Source organism: Macrobrachium nipponense, chromosome 31 (genome assembly GCF_015104395.2).
Source record: "Macrobrachium nipponense isolate FS-2020 chromosome 31, ASM1510439v2, whole genome shotgun sequence".
Lineage (NCBI taxonomy): Eukaryota > Metazoa > Arthropoda > Malacostraca > Decapoda > Palaemonidae > Macrobrachium > Macrobrachium nipponense.
In genome coordinates this window covers 8,600,807-8,624,571 of record NC_061093.1, presented here as the reverse complement: position 1 = coordinate 8,624,571, position 23,765 = coordinate 8,600,807, and the positions used below count along the sequence as shown (strand labels likewise).

The 23,765-nt window shown below is 37.9% G+C and overlaps 1 pseudogene; it reads left to right on the top strand.

The window, feature by feature from the left end:
• Window positions 1-4,599: 4,599 nt before the first annotated feature.
• LOC135206594 (DNA polymerase alpha catalytic subunit-like) overlaps window positions 4,600-23,765 on the top strand; it is a 127,944-nt pseudogene continuing 108,778 nt past the window's right edge.

Below are 23,765 nucleotides of genomic sequence, written 5' to 3'. Positions count from 1 at the left end.
GCTGCTGTCCGTGGCGTCGGTAGTAGTAGTAGTAGCGGCCGCATCACCCTTTAGTATCAGCTCTCTCTGGTGGGGATTTTATGTTGGAAGGTCTAAATGGTAAATGACTCGTGGTAGTGTGATCCCACTCGCCTCTATTCCCATACCGACACTTCTTTTATAGAGTGAGCGAGTCAGTTTTTTTTTACTGACATTTTCTTAATTTTATTTTTCTCTGGTAATTTTAGATTAATTTTACCTAGAAATAATGATCTTAAGGATATTTCATAGGCCGACACGAGCTGAGAGCAAAATAAGGTATTGATGCTTATCCACTTTGATCACAGAATAATAGATACTAGTACTACGTATAAATAAAGGTATAAGCCACAAAGGAAAATAAACAACGGAGTTTCTACAAGATCTTTTCAACTCGATGTCTTTACTCAGCAGACAAACTGACTTACATGAGGAATTTACAGTACAGGAAAGGTCTTATAACTGACAGTTACGGATTATAAGAAGATTAGTACCTAGAATCCGGCCACACCTGGAGAATGTGTAAACCTTTCTGAACAAGCATAAACATGGGTACAATTTAAAAACAAAACGATTAAGTCCCACTGCTCAGACACAGGGACAAGACAATTAAAAGATTATACGGGAGGGCGACAGCTGACCAATCAGATCTTGGTAAACAAAAACTTATTCACAAAACATATTAAACATACATATACAACGAAGATGTCTCTAAGGCAACCAATTTGTATTTAAGTCTGTAATTATATCTTTGTTTTTAAATTGTACCAGTGTTTATGCTTGTTCAGAAAGGTTACTCCATTGCACCAGGTGTGCCGGATTCTAGGTACTAATCTTCTCATAATCCCTATCTGTCATTAATACAACCTTCCCTGTACTGTAAATTCCTCATGTAACTCGGTTTGTCTGCCGAGTAAAGGACGTCGATTCGAAAGATCTTGCAGAAAACTCCGTTGTTTATTTTTCCTTCTTGGCCGTTGTTTATTTTTCCTTCTTGGCTTATATCTTTATTTATGGATTTATCACGTCCAAAACTTTCTTGATCAGTTTATACTAGTATGTATAGATTTGTTATGCCATATTGAAGATCACATCCCATAAAAAATTTGACTGTACAAACAAATAATAAAGCTGTTTTCCTTGACATTCAAAGATCCTGTAGCACCACATGGAGATAACAGTACTCGTTTGCCAATTTCCATTGAAAACTTCCTGCCAGACCATTACTTTTCAAATATGAATAATGATATCCATTTACAGTAAATTCCACAGCATCAAGCATATGTGCCAAAAACTATTTTAGTAAAAACATGGGCCTCATCATTAAGTTTCCAACTCCCCCAGCAGTTATTTTTTATATAAAATTGAATGTGCTAAAATGGAGAGGTTGATTTAAAGGTTAGGATTATCACATACTTTTTAGTCAGAAAAGCCTGGAAATCTGATGTAGCCTACATAAAAGTTAAATGTAAAAATGGATTAAATTTGATAAAGAAACTATCTCATACAAATTGGGGAGCCTGCAGACCATCATTGACATTGCTCTTCAAAGGAACTGTTTGTCTGTTCTGTAATATGGATGTCAGATATATGCACTGGAGGTTTTAAATCAAACTCAAACTCTTTTGTGCAAGTAAAAGTGTTGAACCACCTGTAACCCTTCTTCATGTCCTAATAATACCCCTTTAACGCCGATTGGACGTATTAAACGTCGACGAAATTGTCTGTCGGGTGCTGAACCGACGTATGCTACGTCAACGAAAAAAGTTTTTTATTAAAATTCGCGGAAAAATAGTTATAGACCTACTAGGCGAAAACTTTTGAATCATGCGCCTTGGGGGATGCTGGGAGCTTACGGAGCAAACTGTTGTTTTGTTTACAATCGTTACCCAGGCGCACAAGCACTAATTTCTTTCTTCTCGCACTAAAAAGCATCAGTGACACATCTCAGAAATTATTTCGTCACTGACATAATTTTTGCATCATTTTATATTAGCCGTTACATAGAGTATTATATATGAAAATGTGTGCAATTTCATGTAGAATACAACAAAAAACAACTCATGGTTGTAGCTTTTATCAGTTGAAATATTTTCATATAAATAACGATGTGCCAAAATCAACCTTCGGTCACCTTTCGACTCGACCATCGTTAACTTTGACTCGACCAAAATGGTCTTAAAACGCAATTGTAAGCTAAAACTCTTATATTTTAGTAATATTCAATCATTTACCTTCATTTTGCAACAAATTGGAAGTCTCTAGCACAATATTTTGATTTAGGGTGAATTTGTGAAAAAAAACTTTTCCTAACGTCTTCCGCGCAGTAACTCTTCCAAAAAAATAATCTTCTGATTGTCCGTAAGTTTGCACCCATTTTAAATTAGCCATTACATAAAGGTATATATGGAAATGGCACAATTTCATGTAGAATACAAACAAAAAACAACCTATTGTTGTAGCTTTTATAAGTTTTGAAATATTTTTATATAAATAATGATAAATAGAAAAAATTTGACCTTTGGTCAACTTTAACTTGACCGAAATGGTCGAAAACTGCAATTGTAAGCTACAACACTTACATTTTAGTAATATTCAATCAATTACCTTCATTTGGCAACAAACAGGAAGTCTAGCACAATATTTCGATTTATGGTGAATTTTTGAAAACAGTTTTTTTTACGTCTGCGAGTTACGAATTCCTGCATCATATTGTGATAATATTTTCTCTGTGTTGCTTTGATCGCTTTACAATTTGTTATATACCAAAATCATTGCAATTTAGTGTACAATACAACAGAAAAAATAACTCATTAGCTTTAACCGTTTTGCTCATAGCGCGATTTGTATACAATTATATATGAAATTTTTTTGCGCTGTCTTATATTCCAATATTTATATATAAAATTTTTTTCATTTCTGATGGTTGCATACTAAACTTCAGGCAGTGACAAAAAAGGAGCCAAAAATGAACTCTTAATCTTAAAAATTAAGTGTGCTGGGATTTTTTGAAAAAAAAACTTTTTTTCTGCTTCGGCGCTCACTCGCGAACGCCGCCGTCATACGGGAGACACTTTCGGAAATACCAGCTCGGTGTTAAAGGGATACTGAGGAATGAAGTTAAGATGAAGCAAATAATACAACAGAAAGGCTCTCTAATCAGTGGAATGTGTTGAGAAATAATGACTTTCCACCTTTCCCAGTGAGAGCCAGCAGACTTGAGTCAGTAAATATGAGTATGTATAAGATTTACTTCAGTAATATTGGAAAAGGACCTCTTCCTTGGAATAAGCATGAGATACAAACTTGTACTGAGTTGAATTATTTAGTTAAAACTATGAATACCCCAATTAGAACATTTAGTCAAAACTATACCTATACCCTAAAACATCATATATAATATGCACAATTACATAAACAGGATTCAACCATTAAGATTCTATTAATTATTGTCTCTCAATAATGGTTTTAAAATTCCTTCAAGATTATAATCCAAAAAATCCTGTGGATATTTGATGAACAGCTGGCATGATCCCCTCTGATTTGTATAAAACTATTGAGTAACAAAAACAGTTAATCAACAACAAATATGAAACACCAGAAACAAATCAGTCACAGAAATTTGGTCAGAATCTCCATCATTGTAATTAACCCAATTATAAAATCTTTAAAAGCTGTAAATTAGTAAAGTCTAAAGTTTTATCTTCAACAAATACAAATCATTCAAGGTAGCCCTGTAGAGCTTAAGTCATTGGCTCAGTAGTTTGGCTTAACTCCTTCATAATAATCCACTTTCAAGAACCAACCTGTATTATAGAGATTTTCAGGATGTGAATTGTTTGATTAACTGATGGTCCTTGCTTTTTTTTATGTTTCTAGGAGAATTGGAGGATTGCTTTTTTTTTTCCCTCAAACTCCTTCTTTGGAAGACCGTGCCATCTGTGATTGAATAAAATGAAAATGATGATTATCCTGTTGGTTGTGGTGAAAATCTCAGATGGACAATGACTTGTATAACATATAATGGCACAGTGACTCAAGTGGCTCATGACAATTTACATGGCTGAATTGGTGGTATTTCCTTTTATTTACCACTTCTTTACCTTACTACCTCATTAAACAAGCTGCAAATATTAGTCCTGGTATAGGTTTAGATATTGGAGACTTGTATACTATCTATAAAAATGTGTATTTATAAATTTTATATTTTTCTCCATTTACATCTAAGGGGAGAATTTAAGTATTATTGCTATATCTTAGAAAAACTTGTTTAAGTTTCAAATGGACTGTAAGTATAAAGGATAATGTAATGCTTTTTGCAGGTTCCATCCAAGGGTTGATTAATGATTATCAGGACAGAGAAAGGTCATTAGTTTCCCAGTTCTGCAGCTGAAATAAATGAATCCATTAAATTTTGATTTTAACTAAGTTTAAAGGTTTTTTAAAGTTTTAAGGACAGTCTTCAAAAATGGGAAGGTAGAGTAATGAATGTTATGGATAATGGAATATGTTGACTTGTGTAACTATTTTTATAGTAAATATATCATACTACTACCATTTGTTATAAGTGGTGAAGCTAGGATGGTAGCTGGTTATGAAGTGATTATAAAACCCTCCCTCATTTATGAAATGTGAATTTGGATGTTAAAGAAAGAGAATAGATTGAAGGTCTGTTTGTGGTGGGAAAATTGACACCATTGTGAATGGCAGGTATCCTTCTTGTGACTGGTTTTCTTGGCAACAGAAAATTTGAGTATCATAATTGATGTTTAAATATTTTACTGAAGGTGACACTGATTAGACAAAATGAATGAGATCAAAGTAATGCTTTGGATATATGAAATCACATAATAGTTTCAATTTGGTATTTCAGGTCTTGAGGTTTTATTGGCTGGATGCATATGAAGATCCCTTCAAACAACCTGGCACTGTTTTTTTATTTGGAAAAATTTGGATTGATTCTGTTCAGAGTTATACTAGTTGCTGCATTTCAGTAAAGAATATTCAGCGTAAAATTTTTCTTTTACCACGAGTCAAGGTGAGTTGTCTTGGCTAAAGAGTGTGTAAATGATTTGCAGTGTTCTTATATCCATTTTTTATATATTTTCTTAAATACTAAAGATTCCTTATAGGACTCTGACTAATGATGATGTGATTCTTTTGCCGTGTTTCAGCACCTGGATTTAAAGACAAAGCAAGAAACTGGCATCACGGTAGCATGGGAGAAGGTGTATGAGGAATTTGCTTCAAAAATAGCAGAAAAATACACCATTAATGAGTTTAAGTCACGAATAACTAAGAAGTTTTATGCATTGAGAAGTTTGAAGTCCAAATGAGTCGAATATATGGAAATACGTTATTCAGTAAGTAGATCATTTGATTTTTGGAGGCCTTATATCAGGCTAACAGCTTTTACAAATATTGAGTGAGTAGCCTTCAGCTTTGATAACTTTCAGGATAATTTTTGTTTGTTTTTTATTATGATGTCAGATTCAAGCTTATCTAGGTTTTATAACTAGCGAAGGTTGCAAAACCAGATTGATTAAATTTCATATAATTCTCATACAATTTGCTGTAAATGTACAGGGTTAGGAATGGTAGTAAGGAGAGAACTGGGGCTGAATGTAATGATTGAGACAAATCTCACCTGGACAAGTTAAAAAAGGTAGGAAGAGGAAAGTGACCTCTAGAGCCAAGAAGCGCCTCAGTGCATGGTTAGTTTGGTCTTGGCTTGCCACCTTGGTGGCCGCGAGTTTGATTCTCGGGCATTCCATGGATGTGTGAGAGATTGTGTATTTCTAGTGATAGAAGTTCACTCTCAACACGGTTCGGAAGTCACGTAAAGCCGTTGGTGTTGCTGAACAACCATGGTTCCGTGCAACGTAAAAACACCATACAAATAAACAAACAAAATCTAGAGCTGAGAAACGAGCTTCACTAACTAGATTCTACACCTAAGCCTAGGTCAGAAGATAGCCACCCTGCTCTTCCTTCTTCCCCTCTTCCCACTTTTTCTCCTATCACTAGCTTTCCTACTTTAATTCACCTACTCCCGCGCCTGGCTCCCTCACATCCGACCTAAATCCATTGCCAGTAAAGTGACAAGTAACAGTGTTATGCAAGTGGAGGAGGTGACTACTTATCCCACCAGTTCTCCTTGACAAAGGTCACTCCTGTTCCCCAGTCATCCAGTTCCACGGATTTCAGTGCAGACAGTAGGAACCGCAAACTCTTTTGATTTTTCATGGCCACTGAAGAGACACGTAGATGACGGTTGCCATTCTTAGCTCCCTGTCGAGTGGTATAAAGAATCTAGCCGCATCCCACAGCCTTCCTGCAGTTTGCTGTGGATCCCTATGTCTTTGCATTGGTTTGACTAGAAATCTAGTCTCTGGGGAGCAAATGCCCAACAAACCCCTCTCAGGTGCTCGTCATTGTCATCCAAGGGCCCAGCTCTTCCTGAGTGCCCAGCACCAACTCTTCATTACCAGTGTCCTACTCTCGAGCGTCAAGTCCCTGCTGACTGCGGGTCTCCTTCCTTGGACCAAGATGAGCCGTCTTTGGCACGAACTAAACATCACTTAGTGGAGATTATGAACATGACTAAAGAACACACTTGGGGGCTTGCCTCCAAGACTTCTCACGATTTGTCCCTGTCTCTGGTCTTCAGGAGAAGAGGAATTGAATCTAGAATCTGCCTTTCCTTCAGCCTATGCAGATTCATTATTTGCTGGCAAGCTTTCCTACCTTTTTCCTCCAGCTCCCCCAGTCTCACCTGCCTGACTCTTCAAAAAGACAGTAGAGGAGATTGAAGATTGGCTTTCAAGAGGAGCTGCAGAGGCTATTGCAAGATGTAGATGTCAGTCTTCTAGCCACATCTTCCAAGCTAAGTGGACAGTTTTCTGAAGATGTGTCTCAGACATAACGCCTCTATTTCTAAGACATCTGTAACTGGAATTGCGCATTTCCTTCTTTATCCGAGGACCTCTAGGGGTATGTTATCCTCTGCCTCAAGGAGTATTGAGCCATATTTAGCACTGTTAAGCTTAGAGGTCTGGATCTGTTGTTTAACAGAGATCTTAGTGACATCATCAAGTCCTTTGACACTTCCAAGCAGAAGAGGGTCAATCTGGTCTCTTGGAACCTAGGCATAGTGTTGAAGTGGCTACAGGCCCTTCTTTTCGAACCCTGTTGTTCCACTTCTCTAAGGGATCTCCACTCAGAAAAGTCTCTTCCTATTGGGGCTTTGGCTGCTGCCAAAACGTGTCAGTGAGATTCAGGCCATCGATAAGATGGTGGAGATTTTCCTAAGTAGATGCAGTATGTTCCTTTTACCCTAGGCTTAGCCAAGGATTTTTTCGAGGACCTGTCCAATCCTTGCCCCATTCCTTCAGCACTAAAAATTTGATGGAAATCCTTGGTCCTGAGGAAGAAGAGTGGGTCCTTTGCCCTGTCAAAGTCCTGAGGTGTTACCTGAGGAGGACCGAAAAGATTATAGGGCCATCCAGCAACCTCTGGTGTTCTGTTAAGAATCCATCTTGCCCTCTTACTAAGAATGCATTGTTGTTCTTCCTGAGGGACCTAATTTCTGAGGCGCATTCTCAGATTCAGGAAGGACATTTTGCCTACTTCCAAAGTGAAAGCTTATGACATCCAAGCAGTTGCTATCTCATTAATTTTGAGATACTATATGTCCCTCACTTCATTCTGCAATTGACCTGAAGGAAATGAAAAGCATTGTTTCAAATACTAGCAAATTTTCCTATTTCAGTCATTACTATGTCTTAATGTTTTGGAGTAGAACATGTCTTTGTATCCCATTATCATTTTTATGACATAGAGTTTGTTGCAGATATTGTTGGTAAATTTTTGGCACTTCTTCCTATAATTGTAGGTAGGTTTTATCAGTCGTGTATTATGTGATTATAGGTTTTTCTGAAGGTTTCAATTACTGTACTTCTTTTGCACCCAAGCAGCAGTAACTTTATTGAGCATTGCTTACCAGGGTTTTAAGTTTAGTGGCTTAGTCTTGTATTAACATTTGTATTCAATGTGTTTTGTATGATGCTTATTGCTGGTGTTTTTTTATATATATACTTACTTTCATAATTTTGCTGTGCATTTATTTTAGTGCTTTTCCACTTAAATTTTGCTGTGCCTCAGCATTTTTGTCAAGAATCAATAACCAGTCTAAGGTTTCAGATAATCACCATCTGCCTTATCCAGTGTGGTCTATTTTCCACTGCTCCATAGAACTTTAGAGGTTAAAAATAAAAAAACCTCTTTTCTGTAGGTCAGTGAAAAGCAGGTTTCATGTCATATTAGTACAGGCATATCATCCTAACGTGGATATATCTTTAGTTTTGAGGCCAGGCACCAGTCAGTGCTAGTCTACTTTTGCTGAGTTTTGTCTAAGAGATATACACAGATGATTAGACTAATACTTGTTATAACTGGTAGTGACAGTGAGTTACGTTTCATCTTCTACTTAACTTTAGCTGCATCCATTCATTCACGATTTCCTAAATATATAGTTGTCCTGGTTCACTGGTGAAAAGTTGATGTTTAAATTCTCTACAGGTTCCTTATGCCTTTGAGTAACCTTTTGAGTTAACTGAGCCTTTATATCTCGACCCACATAGTTCTAAAGTGCCCATAGATTCTTGAAACCTCGGGCACTTGGCACTTATACCTCCCACTAAAATTTTGATTTAGGCTATCATATGCCTCTGTAATGCGCAATCTCAGGTATTGTGCGACCCCAAAATTTTCTCCCTTAAAAAAATTGTTTTATATATCTTGTGCCTCATGGAAGTTCCTTTTTTGAGAGACCAAGTTACAACACAGTAACCCCCTTGTAATAAGTTATACTCGTGTGTAAATGCATACAGCCATAAACAACTGAACTAGAAACAACCAAATCGGATACCAACAGCTGTTTTGCTTGCATTTTGACCACTGTACAATAGTAAAAATTTAATGCAGTTAGTTATTATACATCGTTAGGTAGAATAAGACTGGTATATTTTTACTTTTTTTTCATTATACCCTTATTTGCTATGGAGAAAAAGATCAGCAAGGAAATATACGGCTAAATTTAAGCTGCAAGTTGTAACTAGAGCTGGGAAAAACTGTTCAAGCTGCTAATGACTGCGTGGATGAAACTCCATAAACTTTGATATGTCATCAAACTTGACTGTAAATAAAATTGGAGAGAAAAATATTTTAATCAAAACTACTGGGCATGAAAGAACGTATTTTACTGTTGTTTTCATGTTGAGAAATGATAGATATGTAAAACTTGTATTATGATGAAATCAAGTGAAAATAACAAATGGAATCTTGATTTTTTTTACACAAGTAACATACCTCCAACATAACTAAATTTGGTCATAAAAAAACTTATTGAAGTCGTATTTAGACTTAAGAACACTGTATAATTTAAAATAACCTTGTCCCATATAAATAGAGTATACAGGCAGCCCCTAGTTATCAGCAATTAGGTTTTATGGCTTTTGTCTAGCAATGATGATAACTGAATTTTAGGCATCAATCCCCGCTTATCAGCGCCAAGCCTTGATTATTGGCACCAATAACTAGGGCTTGGCGCCATTATCACCAGTTTTTAGTTATCAACAATTTTCAGTTATCGTCCCGCCATCAGAATGGAAACCCCTGCCAATAATCGGGGGCTGTCTGTATCTTAGAGATTCATTTACTCTTAACTAGAAGCAAGAAAATTCGCATGAAATAGACTTACCTCGTAATCGCCCTCACTTGACTTCCAAACCAAAATGTAATGGCTATGTTTTGAAGTAAAGCATAACTTTTTAGATCCTTAAAAAAGGTGCATAGTCATTATGATTGTATTTCATAATGCAATACAGTGGGGCCTCGCTTAGTCGCGGATCAGCAATCACGGATTCAGTTAATCACTGGTTTTTCCTCGGACCACGTCTCAATCTATATCACTGGTATGAATCACAGCATCAAGGGCTTGTCCGTTGTAGGCTAAGCCTCGTCCGGTTCCGATAACCAGCAAATGCATGAACAGATTCACATTATGATATTAACTGACAATAAAGGTAATAAAACCATTCTCACCTTATATATTATTGGCATATCTTCATAATATTATAGCCTATTCATGGAATAATTCCACATCATTGATATCAACTTGGAAGTTGAACGGCCAGCAGAAATGTAAACATTGAGTTACACTTCACAGCACCTTTGTCATTCTTAACCTTTTAGAAATGTTAATAGTAGTAGTGTAATTACAGTAGTAATAACATTTAGGAAAACATTAATTTTCAATTCGAACTTCATTATTGTTTTGGTATAACGTAATCAACTTCTCTGAACACTGCAGTCATACAAACGATAATTGTCATAGATTATCGTATTGTTGTTTGCGATTGGCGACGAAGCTTAACACATAATAAAAACCCATTTTTACCTTAATATATTATTGTCATATATTCATAATAAAACGCATATCTTGTATATTATTGGCATATCTTCATAATAAAAAGCCTCTTCAAGGAATAATTCCTTGGGGAATGCATTTTTCAAAAGACTAAAATACACTTTACATGTTTACAGCATGCAATGATTACATACAGTACTTTATTTTGATGTGATTACATTAATATTACAGTATGGTACTCTAAGCAGTACAGTAACTATTTTTTTTATCATAAATGTATATTCATTCACGAAAAAAAGACCTATGACCACCGTGACGTCACCAAACCTAGTCTCGTTTGTACGAGCTAGATTCACTAATACGGTGTTTTCTTCTTCTTTTCATGACTAAATGCAATTTTAGGATACACTCATTTACAATTTTTCAAATCTATAATGTAAAATAGCAAAATCTCTCTCTCTCATCTCTCTCTCTCTCCTCTCTCTCTCTCTCTCTCTCTCTCTCTCTCTCTCTCTCTCTCTCTCTCTCTCTCTCTCTCATCACTTACAGTAAAAAACTATAATACTGATCTATTATTCTGTGATTTACAAAACTGCTCCAATACAACTTTTATAGTTGACTCATGATTATCACATTATAACAGTATACAAAAGAATATCTTATGACTATCCATGTTCATTTCTTATCACCATATAAATATTTAAATACAAATTTCATTGTGTATTCTCCCAGCTAAGCTAGTAACAGTATTCTCGTCCTAAGCTGCTCTTTCAAGCTATTCAACAGTACTCTCATCCCAAGCTGTCTCTCTCTCTCTCTCGCTCTCTCTCTCTCTCTCTCTCTCTCTCTCTCTCTCTCTCTCTCTCTCTCTCTCTCTCTCTCAATGAAATATGAATTACTGTATCATATCATAAACTATTATGTACAAAGTTAAAAAAAATAATAATTCCATTAATAAATTAGTTTCTTTTAGCAACTAAATTGTTTTCCAAAATAATTCTTTCTGTAATAAACGTCCATCAGCTGATTCTAAATGTAAACAAAAGACAAAAATAGATTTTTATTGCTGTATGTTGCTGTTTATACATTAATATTATAGTTGGGTGATGTAATCATTACAGTAAATCATGTTTTTTTTTATCATAAATATGTTCATTCATGAAATAGATATACTATGTACTTTTAGTTTGGTGCATTAGCCAAATCATGAAAATAGAAAGGAATTGTTAGGTAATTATACTTTTGTTTGCTGATCTGATGAAGGGGAAATTGAAGATAGGAAAGAATAACTTTGAAACTGTCTTGAATTTAGTTCAAGGTGATAATTGAAGGACATTATTGGTGCTTGAACTAAAGTAGGCAGTTTATAAACATGAAATAGTGGCCTGGGTGGGTTAGTTATTAAAGTAGGCAGTTTAAAGCAATTTTTAGGGAGGGTACCAGGATAACACGGGTATTTACTTATCACGGGGAGGTTCTGGGCCCTACCCCCGCGATTAACGAGGCCCTACTGTACTAATATGTGAATGTTACATACGCTAATTTACATCTTGTGTATGATGTGATCCACTTAAAATTAGCTTAAAAATTAGTTAATCAAAAGTTACATGATTTACAAGTATATACAGTAAATAATGTTTATGGGGTTTTGATGAAACACTGGTTTTATAATATAAATATATTCATAAACCCATCAGTAATATTCTACTTATTCTACTTTCCAATCCCCACCCCTTTTCCTTTTTGTGTTACTGCCTCATGTCCAAACAATATGAATAGTGAAGAGGTCGGTTGGTTTTAATCTGTGGATCCAGGTAGTACTTATGGACAGGTTTATCTCGTAGACAAGACTGATGAGTTTGGGTATGTCGAAAGCTAATCTCTAAATCCCCGTGTTTCTCTCTTTAAGCACTGAATGGCTGAAAGTGTCCCAACATTTTGCTTTGTAGACCTAACTTAAATATCAGTCAATTCAAAATTATGATTTCAGGTGTGTATAAAAACCAGTTTGTTATAAAAACTTTGTACTTCATGTTTTGAATTTCTGTTTTAAGGCTGAATACCCTGCTGTGCCTATGGACTTGAGTGGAGAGACCTTCAGTCATGTTTTTGGTGCAAATACATCCTCTCTGGAGCTCTTCCTTTTAGAACGTCAGATCAAAGGCCCATGCTGGCTAGATATCAAGCTACCACAGTTGCCATCAACACCAGTGTCTTGGTGTAAGGTGGAGGTAAGTTAATTGTAACTAGTTGAGTTCTTGTACTACTTGTACTTAAATTTTGAATTTTGAAATGGTCTTCATTTTTGTGCCTTCTATTTGTAAAGGTTCCACTCACAAGGCACATTATAGATGGTAGTAATTGTTTTTTGAACAGGCAGTCCCCTGTTCACTTATTGGTGCTGATAAACCGTTTACAGACACCAGTAAAGCTTACCGACCCCAATAAACTGCTTCTGATGCTGAAAATTGCTTACAGTCGCCGAAAATCTGGTTGATGTTGCCGTTAGCCAAGCGCCATAAAACCAGAAGGCTGTTAACCTATGCCACTGATAAGCGAGGACTGCCTGTAGCTCCATCTTCTCTTAAATCCATTCCTTTTTAACTTGTGCTTTTCCTATATTTCCAGTGTTCTCTTCCTATTCTGTTGGTTAGGTCTGTTAACTTACACATTTAAGAACAAAGACTTTAGCTTAACTGTCTAGAAATGAGAGAATGTGGTTCTTACTAAGTTAACATTTTGTTTAGTAAATGTCCATAAAATATGAATTTTATGACTGCCTTAGTTTGCTAACAAAGAGAGATATCACCTTTTTAGAACAAAAATATGTTACAGCTAGGGAGAAGGTAAAGTTATTTTAACCGAGGCAGGACAAAATAATGTTTTTTTAGCCCAGGCAGGAAGAAAACAAGAGAAGAAAAAAAGGGAAGAAGCAGAATTGGACTTTATCATGAAGTGATATAAGTGCTTCTCAAATCAATAAAGGTTTTGGGTCAGGGAAACAAGAAGCTTGGGTAATAGCATAGAATTAGATTTACTCTATGTCATGTACATTATTAGACATTTTACTGTGTTTTGATTTCAAATGCACTTTTCAATACAGGCCATAGCTGTACAGCCAGACTATGTTACTCCGTACCCAACATAGCAAGCACCCCCTCCCCCTGTAGTATTGATGACTATTGGCATGCGAACAACAGTTAACCCAAAGACACACCAGAATGAAATTGCAATGGTGTCATGTCTTGTCCATCATGAATTTCCTCTCGACAAAGCTCCTCCAAATCCTCCTTTCCAAGTGCACTTTTGTGGTATGTATGGTGTCAGTCTCTTCTTTATTTGTTTGTGGAAATAAAATTGATGAGATAGAGTATGCGATCATGAAGAAATTAATTTCAGAATTATAATTTTATTTCTTAATTTTCCAAGCTATGACACACCCATCTGATGTAATATGGCCCTGGGATTTGAAAGATAAGCTACCTCGTTATCAGTCAACCAAGATTGAAAAATCAGACAGTGAACGGGCTCTTCTGGGATTCCTTTTGGCCAAGATTCATAAGATTGATCCGGATATAATAGTTGGGCATGACATATTTAACTTTGATCTAAGTGTTCTCCTCCATAGAGTAAATGTAAATAAAATTCCCCATTGGTCACGCCTTGGACGTCTCAAGAGAACACAGATGCCCAAGCTTACAGTAAGTCAGTTTATATTCTGTACATTTTGAGAGGACATAGTGCTTTTTATATTTATGTACCATAGAGCTTTATAAATGATTGTTATTTTATTGATGATAATTTACAATATACTTTTTCAGATAGAGTAAAGGATTTGCCGAAAGGGCAGCAATGTGTGGACGTTTAGTCTGTGACTTGAAAATATCATCAAAAGAACTTATCAGAGCAAAAAGTTATGATTTACCTTCCTTGGTGTCACAAGTATTGAGAGTGCCAGAAAATGAATGTAGATCATTGACTTTTGAGGAGGTGAAGAAGATGTATGAGTAAGTTATTCTCTTACTTTGTAATTATTTGACTCTAGATTCCTTCAATTATATAAATGCTGTAGTATCTTGGTTGTGATCTCAAGACAACCTCTCCTACTCTTTCCCCAAAAGGAGAGTACTCTTACGACTGTCACCGCTTGGACCTTTATGCATCCATCCTCCAACAACCTCAGATTTTATGAGTGTACTAAGCTGGCAAAGGCTCTGCACGGTAAAAAGGCTTTTTGGCATGTTTTCTTTTCTTTTGCAAGTTTCATCCGTTTTTTTTCCTTTGTTCCATCATATTTATGCGCGTCTGTTCCAGCTTTTCACTTATTATGTTAGTAAGCTTGATAATTTGGCCCATATAGCCTTTATATTTTTTCTATAGTTGCTGGTATGTTTCTCTATAGCTAAGATTATTCAGGTGCATTTCAGTATTTTATACGGTTCATACTTAATTACGTATTCCCAGTATTTTGGCTTTTATTGTTTGTCATACTTAATCACGTATTCCCATTATTTTTGCTTTTATTGTTTATGTTTACTACCTAACAGACTTTTATTTTGTTTAACCCATCTCTCTTCTCATCTTTAGTTTTTGTGCTGAACAAAAGGTAAGTTGCCAGTCTTACTCCTTTACATCTCACAGTTTTGTATATTCTCAGGTACTGTTTTGGTATCATTTTGTGGTGGCTTCCTTTTAATATCTTACATCCTATTTCCATTTCACAGTCATCCTATTTGGCCAGCTGGTGGTTTTTATAGTGTGGGGATCTGGGTTGCATCCTGCCTCCTTAGGAGTTCCACCGTTCTGGAGATCTTGTCAGACCTCCAGAAGAAGTCTACCTAGGACTTGTTTGGCAGTCCACTAGATGTCTAAAGGATCCCTCCATCTCTTCCAAGTCTCTCCTTCAGCTTCAGCCCTTTTGTGGAGGCAGACTCCAGTTGAGATCACAAACCAACCTACATTTTTTCGAGTCAGCTAAGAGACTGACATTCAAACCTTCTTCCAAGAAATGAAATAGTACCTGTCCTTCTTGCTCCTGTAGGAGCCAGACTTTTTCCACTTGGGAGGAATCGAGACGTAGGGGTGCGAAGCCATGGATAATTCAAGTTCTGAAGGAGGGATACTCCAATCCCTTCAAGGAAAGACCTGTAGTCAGGTCTCCCATCGTTTTGACATCTTACTCAAAAGGCTCAAGAGATTCTCAACCCCCTTTCTCAGGAAGTTGACTCCCTCCTTTTCAAGAGAGCTGCAGAAGTCGAGTGTCATGAGTCAGAGGGGTTCCACAACCTGCTCTTTGTAGTTCCCAAGTTATCAGGAGGTTGGAGGCCCATCCTCGATGTAAGTGCTCTGAATCTCATTGTTTTGAAGACAGTTTCATATGGAAACGAGCCGGTCTGTCATGGCTTCCATTCATTGGGGCAACTGGGTGATCTCCTTAGACATGCATGACGCATACTTCTACATCCCCATACGTCTGGACTCCAGGAAGTACCTCCGTTTTCGTTTTTCAACAGCCCCTTTAACAGCCCTTTTAACAGCCCCTCGAGTCCTCACTTGTATTCTCACTCCTATCTCTGTACCCCAAGCTAAGCTTGTATGCAGATGTATTGGACCAAGGTTGAAGAGCCCTTCTAGGAGTCCAAGAAGTGTCCAGGACATGGTCCACGGATCAGACACACACCTCCATCTATAAATATCAAGGAGATGGAGGCCATTCATCTGGGCCTCCAATCATTCTCTCCCCAGATCTTAGCAAGATGGTGATGGTTCATTCCGACAAAACACCTCTGCTCTAACTTACATCCTCAAGCAGGGAGGCACTCACTCGTTCTCCCTTTACTAAGCCTCCAGAGAACAACTAATCTGGGCAGAACAAAACCAGATAAACCCTTGTCAGATGCTACATTCAAGGGAAACTAAACATCTTGTAGGATAAGTCAAGTTGCAGCAACCAGGTTCTTCCCACGAATGGACCCTGGACCCTCTGGTATGGAGCGATCTATGGAACGACACCCATAGATTGACCTGTTTGCGACATCCAGGAATCATCAGCTACCCCTCTTCCGCTCTCCAGCCCCAGACACCCTCTGGCATGGGCAACGGATGCCATGCTCCAGGACTGGTCAGGACTAGACTTCTATGTATTTCCTATGTTTGGCATGGTCCAGAGAGGTGCTAAACAAGTTTTCTCATGGAGGCACCTCAACGACTCTAAGTGGCTCCTTTCTGGCCAATGAAGATCTGCTATGTCTTCTGGAGGTTTTTCCAAGACTGCTCCTCAAAAACTGTCTCTTCTCAGACAACCTCACTTTCAGGTTTCCACCAAAAAGTTGTCCGCTCTGGTCCTAACAGGCTTCAGACTGTCGGAGCCTTGTCCGACGTGAAAGATTTTCAAGAGCTGCTGAAGAGGCTATTCGGACCTTTCCTCCACTCAAGACCTCAAAGATCTCATCAAGTTGATAATATTTGCCTTGCCTACTACTAGAAGAGTTTTGTAAGTGAATCCAAGTACTGTTGTCCTTTCCTACTAAAGTGATTGAGCTGGTTCCAGTGAGAATCCCTGTTATAGTATACTCTCTTCTGAAGTTACATTCAGGTCTCCAGAAGATTGCATTCTCATCTGTGATCATTTTCTCTGATAGTATCTGACTGGGTTTCAGCCAGAGTTGTGGTTGTCCAAGATCCTACCAACATGCAAGAATAGTGACAGATCAAATCAGGTCAGTTAAAGTTTCCCGTTATAATGCATGCATTTGTGGACGTAACAAGTCTCCCGAGGAATATGATTATTTCTCCAGGACATTCCTTCTATCTCATTGGTCCAGCACAAGTGATCAAACTCCTCTCGATTTTAAATGCTGGCTTCTCCAAAGTCCTGGTTTTCAGTGCCCACCCTCGTGTAAGCTGTTGCCAGTAGCTATGTTGCATGTTTCTAAGTCTTCATCAGTAGCAACTTCCAGATTTCAGCATGTTTTGCCAGAGAAGGATTCAGTTCCCAGCCAACCAGTCCTTAGCTTTCTGCAAGTTAAGTATTCGACATTTGGAACCTAGCTTGTCTGTCTAGTTTTGTCAAGAATATCCTCCCTCTTTAAAGATACAGTTTGACATTTATATGATTGTATGGATTGTTATGAGTAGAGAAAGTTTTTATAACAAAAGCTGGTTTTCATTACCAATCCAATATTCATATATGAAGTGCCATCACTAGACCTGCTTGCTCACTCTACTCAGAATATGAGGTAATTGGTGGGATGTATACTAAGGACTCAGTGGTGCTAGTTTTTTTTAGAGTACTCTTTTGGTGAACAAAGGACTAACTAGGTAATAGTAATTGATTTCTAAGTATGATTTCCATAATCATTGGGTCTGTATAAGTGCTGTTTATATTTATCTGTAGATCTGTTAAATGTTGTTGTCCCCGACTCTAAAGACTTGAAAATTTCAGTTCTTCTGCAACTTTGCTTCAGTTGGTTACCATGACTATGCAAGATACATCATATGTTCTGAGATTGATGTGTGAATTGAATGTTCTTCCTCTTGCGCTTCAGATTACTAACATTGCAGGTAAGGCTATTTTGTTTTTAATTGTAGAAAACTGGAAATGTTCTTTGATAACTTCAAGAATACATATTTTGACATGGGTGTTTAGACTGTGTTTTGCAGTATAGTGGGGCCTCGCTTAGTCGCGGATCAGCAATCACGGATTCAGTTAATCACGGTGTTTCCTTGGACCACTTCTCAGTTTTATATCGCTGGTATGAATCTCAGCATCGCGGGCTTGTCCGTGTAGGGTAAGCCTCATCCGGTTCAGATAACCAGCAAATGCATGAACAGATTCACATTATGATATTAACTGACCCAATAAGGTAATAAAACCATTCTCACCTTATATATTATAGGCACATCTTCAGAATATATAGCCTATTCACGGAATAATTCCACATCATTGACATCAACTTGTAGTTGAGCGGCCAGCAGAAATGTAAACATTGAGTTACACTTCACAGCACCTTTGTCATTCTTAACCTTTTAGAAATATTAATAGTAGTAGTGTAATTACAGTAGTAATAACATTTAGGAAAACATTAATTTTCAATTCGAACTTCATTATGTTTTGGTATAACGTAATCAACTTCTCTGAACACTGCAGTCATACAAACGATAATTTTCATAGATTATCGTATTGTTGTTTGCGATCGTAAATAAAAACCATTTTTACTTATATTATTATTGTCATATATTCATAACTAAAATGCATATCTTATATATTATTGGCATATCTTCATAATAAAAAGCCTCTTCAAGGAATAATTTCTTGGGGAATGCATTTTTCAAAAGACAAAAATACACTTTACATGTTTACAGTATGCAATGATTACTTTATTTTGATGTGATTACATTAATATTACAGTATGGTACTCTAAGCAGTACAGTAACTATTTTTTTTATCATAAATGTATATTCATTCACGAAAAAAATACATATGACCACCGTGACGTCACCAAACCTACAGTCTCGTTCGTACATACTATTTTTACACAATGTGATAGTGGTTACAGCGTTTTACAAACTACCAATGTATTTTTACGTAAGTATCCTCTAAACTGTCATAAATCACTTTACTTACTTTTTTTGTGGAGCCCAAATGCTACCTATATCCCGGAAAATAAACGAAATCGCGAATTTTATCATAGAGCAAGATTCACTAATTACTGTGTTTTCTTCTTCTTTTCATGACTAAATGCATTTTTAGGATAAACTCATTTACAAATTTTCAAATACTATGAATGTAAATAGCAAAATCTCTCTCTCTCTCTCTCTCTCTCTCTCTCTCTCTCTCTCTCTCTCTCTCTCTCTCTCTCTCTCTCTCTCTCTCTCTCTCTCATCACTTACAGAAAAAAACTATAATACTGATCTATTATTATCGTAATAAAAGAACAAGATGGTCCCCGACATTTGTAGGTACATGTGTTGCCATATTTTTATTCTTTCTGTGATTTACAAAACTGTGCTTCAATACAACTTTTATAGTTGACTTAATGATATCACATATTATAACAGTATACAAGAGAATATCTTATCACTATCCATGTTTCATTTCTTATCACCATAAAATGTTTAAAATACAAATTTCATTGTTATTCTCGAGCTAAGCTAGTCAACAGTACTCTTGTCCTAAGCTGCTCTCTCAGCTATTCAACAGTTACTCTCGTCCTAAGCTGCTTCTCTCTCTCTCTCTCTCTCTCTCTCTCTCTCTCTCTCTCTCTCTCTCTCTCTCTCTCTCTCTCTCTCTCTCTCTCTCTCAATGAAATATGAATTACTGTATCATAATATCATAAACTATTATGTACAGTGGTACCTCGAGATACAAAATTAATCCGTTCCGAGGGGGCCTTCGTATCATGAGCTTTTCGTATCTTGGACCACATTTTACATGTAAAATGGCTAATCCATAATAAAGCTAAATTGACCTATAAACAATGAAGTACTACAACAATTTGGACCATTCAATACCTAACTTAATACGTACTGCTAATATACCTGTAAATAAAGTATTAGTGTACATGGTATACAAGAAATACTGTACGTATACATATGTACGTATGTAGTAAAAATGTGGAACAAAACTGGAACACTTAACTTTACAAAAACTAAAATTAATTATTTACTTTATATATATATATATATATATATATATATATATATATATATATATATATATATATATACATATATATATATATATATATATACACAAAATTTCAACTTCTTCACCACTTTTCAACTTTCTTTTTTTTAGTATCACTTGGTTCTTCCTTTTTGCTTACTACTCCTACTATAGGCCTCTTTAAAAAATAACTATCCAAGGAAGATTGCTTCTGCCTACTTTTGAAAATGTTCCTGAAACGACTCTGGCAAACGTCATCGAACTGTGCAAGTATACGACCTGTGTAAGCCTTTTCGGGTGTCTCTTTTCTACGAATATTGCTATATGAAAAGCAGCTAGCGCATCTTAATTTCTGCCGTTGTCATAGAGTCCTTGTCCTCCTCCTTGCCGCTGCTAGAGAACTCCTCTTGAATGACATTATGTTGCATGGGCCTCCAACTCCTTCAGGTCATCCGTCATAAGCTCCTCTTGGTGTCCTCCCGAGAAGGTCATTGATGTTGCCTCGTTGACGACCAGCCCATGGACTTGCCAAGTGCAACGATCTCGTCAAGATCTGTTTGCGAAAGTTTCAGGATTGTCAAACTGTTTCTGAATGCAGCACCAGCTTCGCCCACGTCGAATCCTTCGAAGTCTTGGGCGGATACGGCATCAGGCCAGAGTTTCCTCCATGAGGAATTCAAGGTTCGCCTCGAAACCTCCTGCCAAGCTTGGTCGATGAGTCGGATGCATATTACGATATCGAAATGCTCCTTTCAAAATTGACGCAAGGTGAGGCTTGTGGTATTGGTGAGTCGAAACATCTCTTGAAAAGATGTTTTGTATACAGCTTCTTGAAGTTCAATATCACTTGCTGGTCCATGGGCTTGAGGAGAGGGGTGGTGTTAATTAGAAGATAAAGAACCTTGATGAAGGAATACTCTGCTAGGATATCTTCCTCAAGGCAGGAGGGTGAGCAGGGGCATTGTCCAACACCAGCAGGCATTTCAGAGGGAGGCGCTTCTCTTCCAAGAATTTCTTCACTGTCGGGCCGAAACACAGATTTACCCACTCAGTGAACAAAAGCCTCGTTACCCAGGCTTTAGCATTAGCCCTCCACATCCCTGGAAGCTTCTCCTTAAGCATTTTGTGGGCCTTGAAGGCTGGAGGAGTCTCTGAATGATAGACAAGTAGGGGCTTCACCTTGCAATCCCACTGGCGTTTCGAACAAAGTGCGAGCGTAAGCCTGTCTTTCATAGGCTTATGCCCTGGTAGCTTCTTCTCTTCCTCCGTGATGTACGTCAGACGAGGCATTTTTTTCCAAAAAAGGCAGTCTCATTACAGTTGAAGACTTGCTGAGAAACTGTAGCCTTCCTTGATCATCATATCGTTGAACGTCTTTTTAAAGGCTTCGGCGCTTTCGTGTCCGAGCTGGCCGCCTCCCCATGCCGCACCACCCATGAGAAGCCTTGAAGTTTGGGGTTGGCGTTGATGTCCCTTCTCCTCCGTCACCTTCAGCCAGGCAATCAAATCACCGAAAATAGCGATGGCCTTGTGGGAGATTGCCGTCTCCGTTATCGTATCACCAGCGATTTCTTTGTCCTTTTTATCCAGACAAGAAGAAGCCTTTTCATTTCATCGTGCACGTGGGTCCTCTTGCTGGACAAAAAATAAAAAGTGACGCCCTTGGAAGGTGTAGCTGCTTTGATGGCGTCCTTCTGCTTAAGGATGGTGCCTATTGTCGACGGATTTCGGCCGTATTCCATGGCGATCACTCTCAATCGCATACCAGCTTCATACTTCTTGATAATCTCCATCTTCGTCTCCAAAGAGAGCATCCTCTTCTTTCCGTGAATTTCAAGTTTCTTGGTACCCATGACTACGTATATACTGTACGTAATTATGTTATGTAGTACGTATACGTATGTAGTAAAGTTCTCACACAACTCGATAAAGTATACCACAATGAAATCAATAACGAATTTACGTTAATAAACGAAGATCGTTAGAACGAACGAATATCGCATGCGTATAGAAAAACAATGCTGCTACAGAGTGGCCGAAAAAGCACAAAAAGCACGTGCTACGTAGATGCATCATGGAAGGGATGCTGACCAATAGGAGAGAAGGATCTCATGATAGTGACTAGCATCAGGAACCAATGGGAGAGCGGGAGGATGGTGGCAAGTGACTCAGTTGGCGGTGCGCAATTTTCAAAATTGTTATCGGTGGTCTGGGTGAATCTCAGACTTACAGCAACAACCTTTCGTATCTTGAACAATTTTCGTATGTAGAGCCGTAAAATTGTTTATATTTGCTTTCGTATCTCGAGTTTTTCGTAAGTTGAGCCTTTCGTATCTTGAGGTACCACTGTACAAAGTTAAAAATAATAATTCCATTAATAAATTTGTTTTCTTTAAGCAACTAAATTGTTTTCCAAAATAATTCTTTCGGTAATAAACGTCCATCAGCTGATTCTAATGTAAACAAAAGACAAAATAGATTTTGTTCATGAAAACTACCTGTCAGATATATATATATAGCTGTATTCTCCGAAGTCCGACAGAATTTCAAAACTTACGACACACGCAGTGGTCGGTCAGGTGGTTAGTACCCATTCCCGCCGCTGGGAGGCGGTATCAGGAACCATTCCCGTTTCTATTCAGATTTTCTCTGTTTTCAGTACCTCCGTTCTTATGATTTTGTAAACTTCATTGCCGCTTAAGTATCCTAATTGTCTTTTGGTTTATTAACTTGGATTTGTGGCTAGGCATACGCTATCGTGGATTGATTTGAATTTTGGCTTTGATTGTTCTTTGCTTAAGATGTCTGAATCTAGTTCGGCTAGTTTCAGTGTGTGTTGTCTGTAAGGAGTAAGGTGAGGCTACCGAAAGCTTCGGTAGATCCTCACTTGGTATGCACGAGGTGTACGGGGCATATGGGTTTGTTGGAAGATCGATGTAAGGAGTGTGAGATTCCGAAGGGAAGACGTATGATTCGTATGTACGCAAATTAGAGCATGATAGAATCAGGAGCTCTTCCTCCAAGACTGCATCAGTAAACAGAAGTCAGGGTAGTGAACCTGCTAACCTTCCTGTAGACTTTGTTTTGCCTAACAACCTGTGGTATGGCCTACGGGCCATGAGGTTGTGTCTGCGAGAGGTAATGCCTTTCTGTTATTGTGGGATTCCATCTGTATCTTGGAATCTAAAGTGCTCGCTCTCCAATCAGTGTTGTGAAGTGTGGTGATGTTGTTAGTGCCCCTAGTGTTTGTGGAGGGGCCGTCAGATCAGCCCTATAATGCCTCTAGGCCTGGACCTCTGTCGGACTCCCAGGACTCAAGGGAGTGGGCAAGTCGAAAGCCGAAGGAGGGTTACGGGGACTCCCCACCGATCTGGCGTCCCTTCGGCAGGACCTGAAGACGCTTCCCAGGCTGCTAAGGATCGTGCACGTGCACGAATCCTGAAGGATTGCTTCTAGTCCTCCGAGGCGTCCTCCCCGCGCAGGGGTTGGAGCTCGTGAAGGACTCGAGCTCTCTAAAGAGAAGCTTTATAGAAGAGGACGCTTCACGTCCTCTCTCGCGTCATGCGTTGCAATCATCGCCTGAACATTTTGATGACTTTCCACCGCAGAAGAGAACCAGGACGTCATCGGAGAGGACGCTTTTGAGTGCCC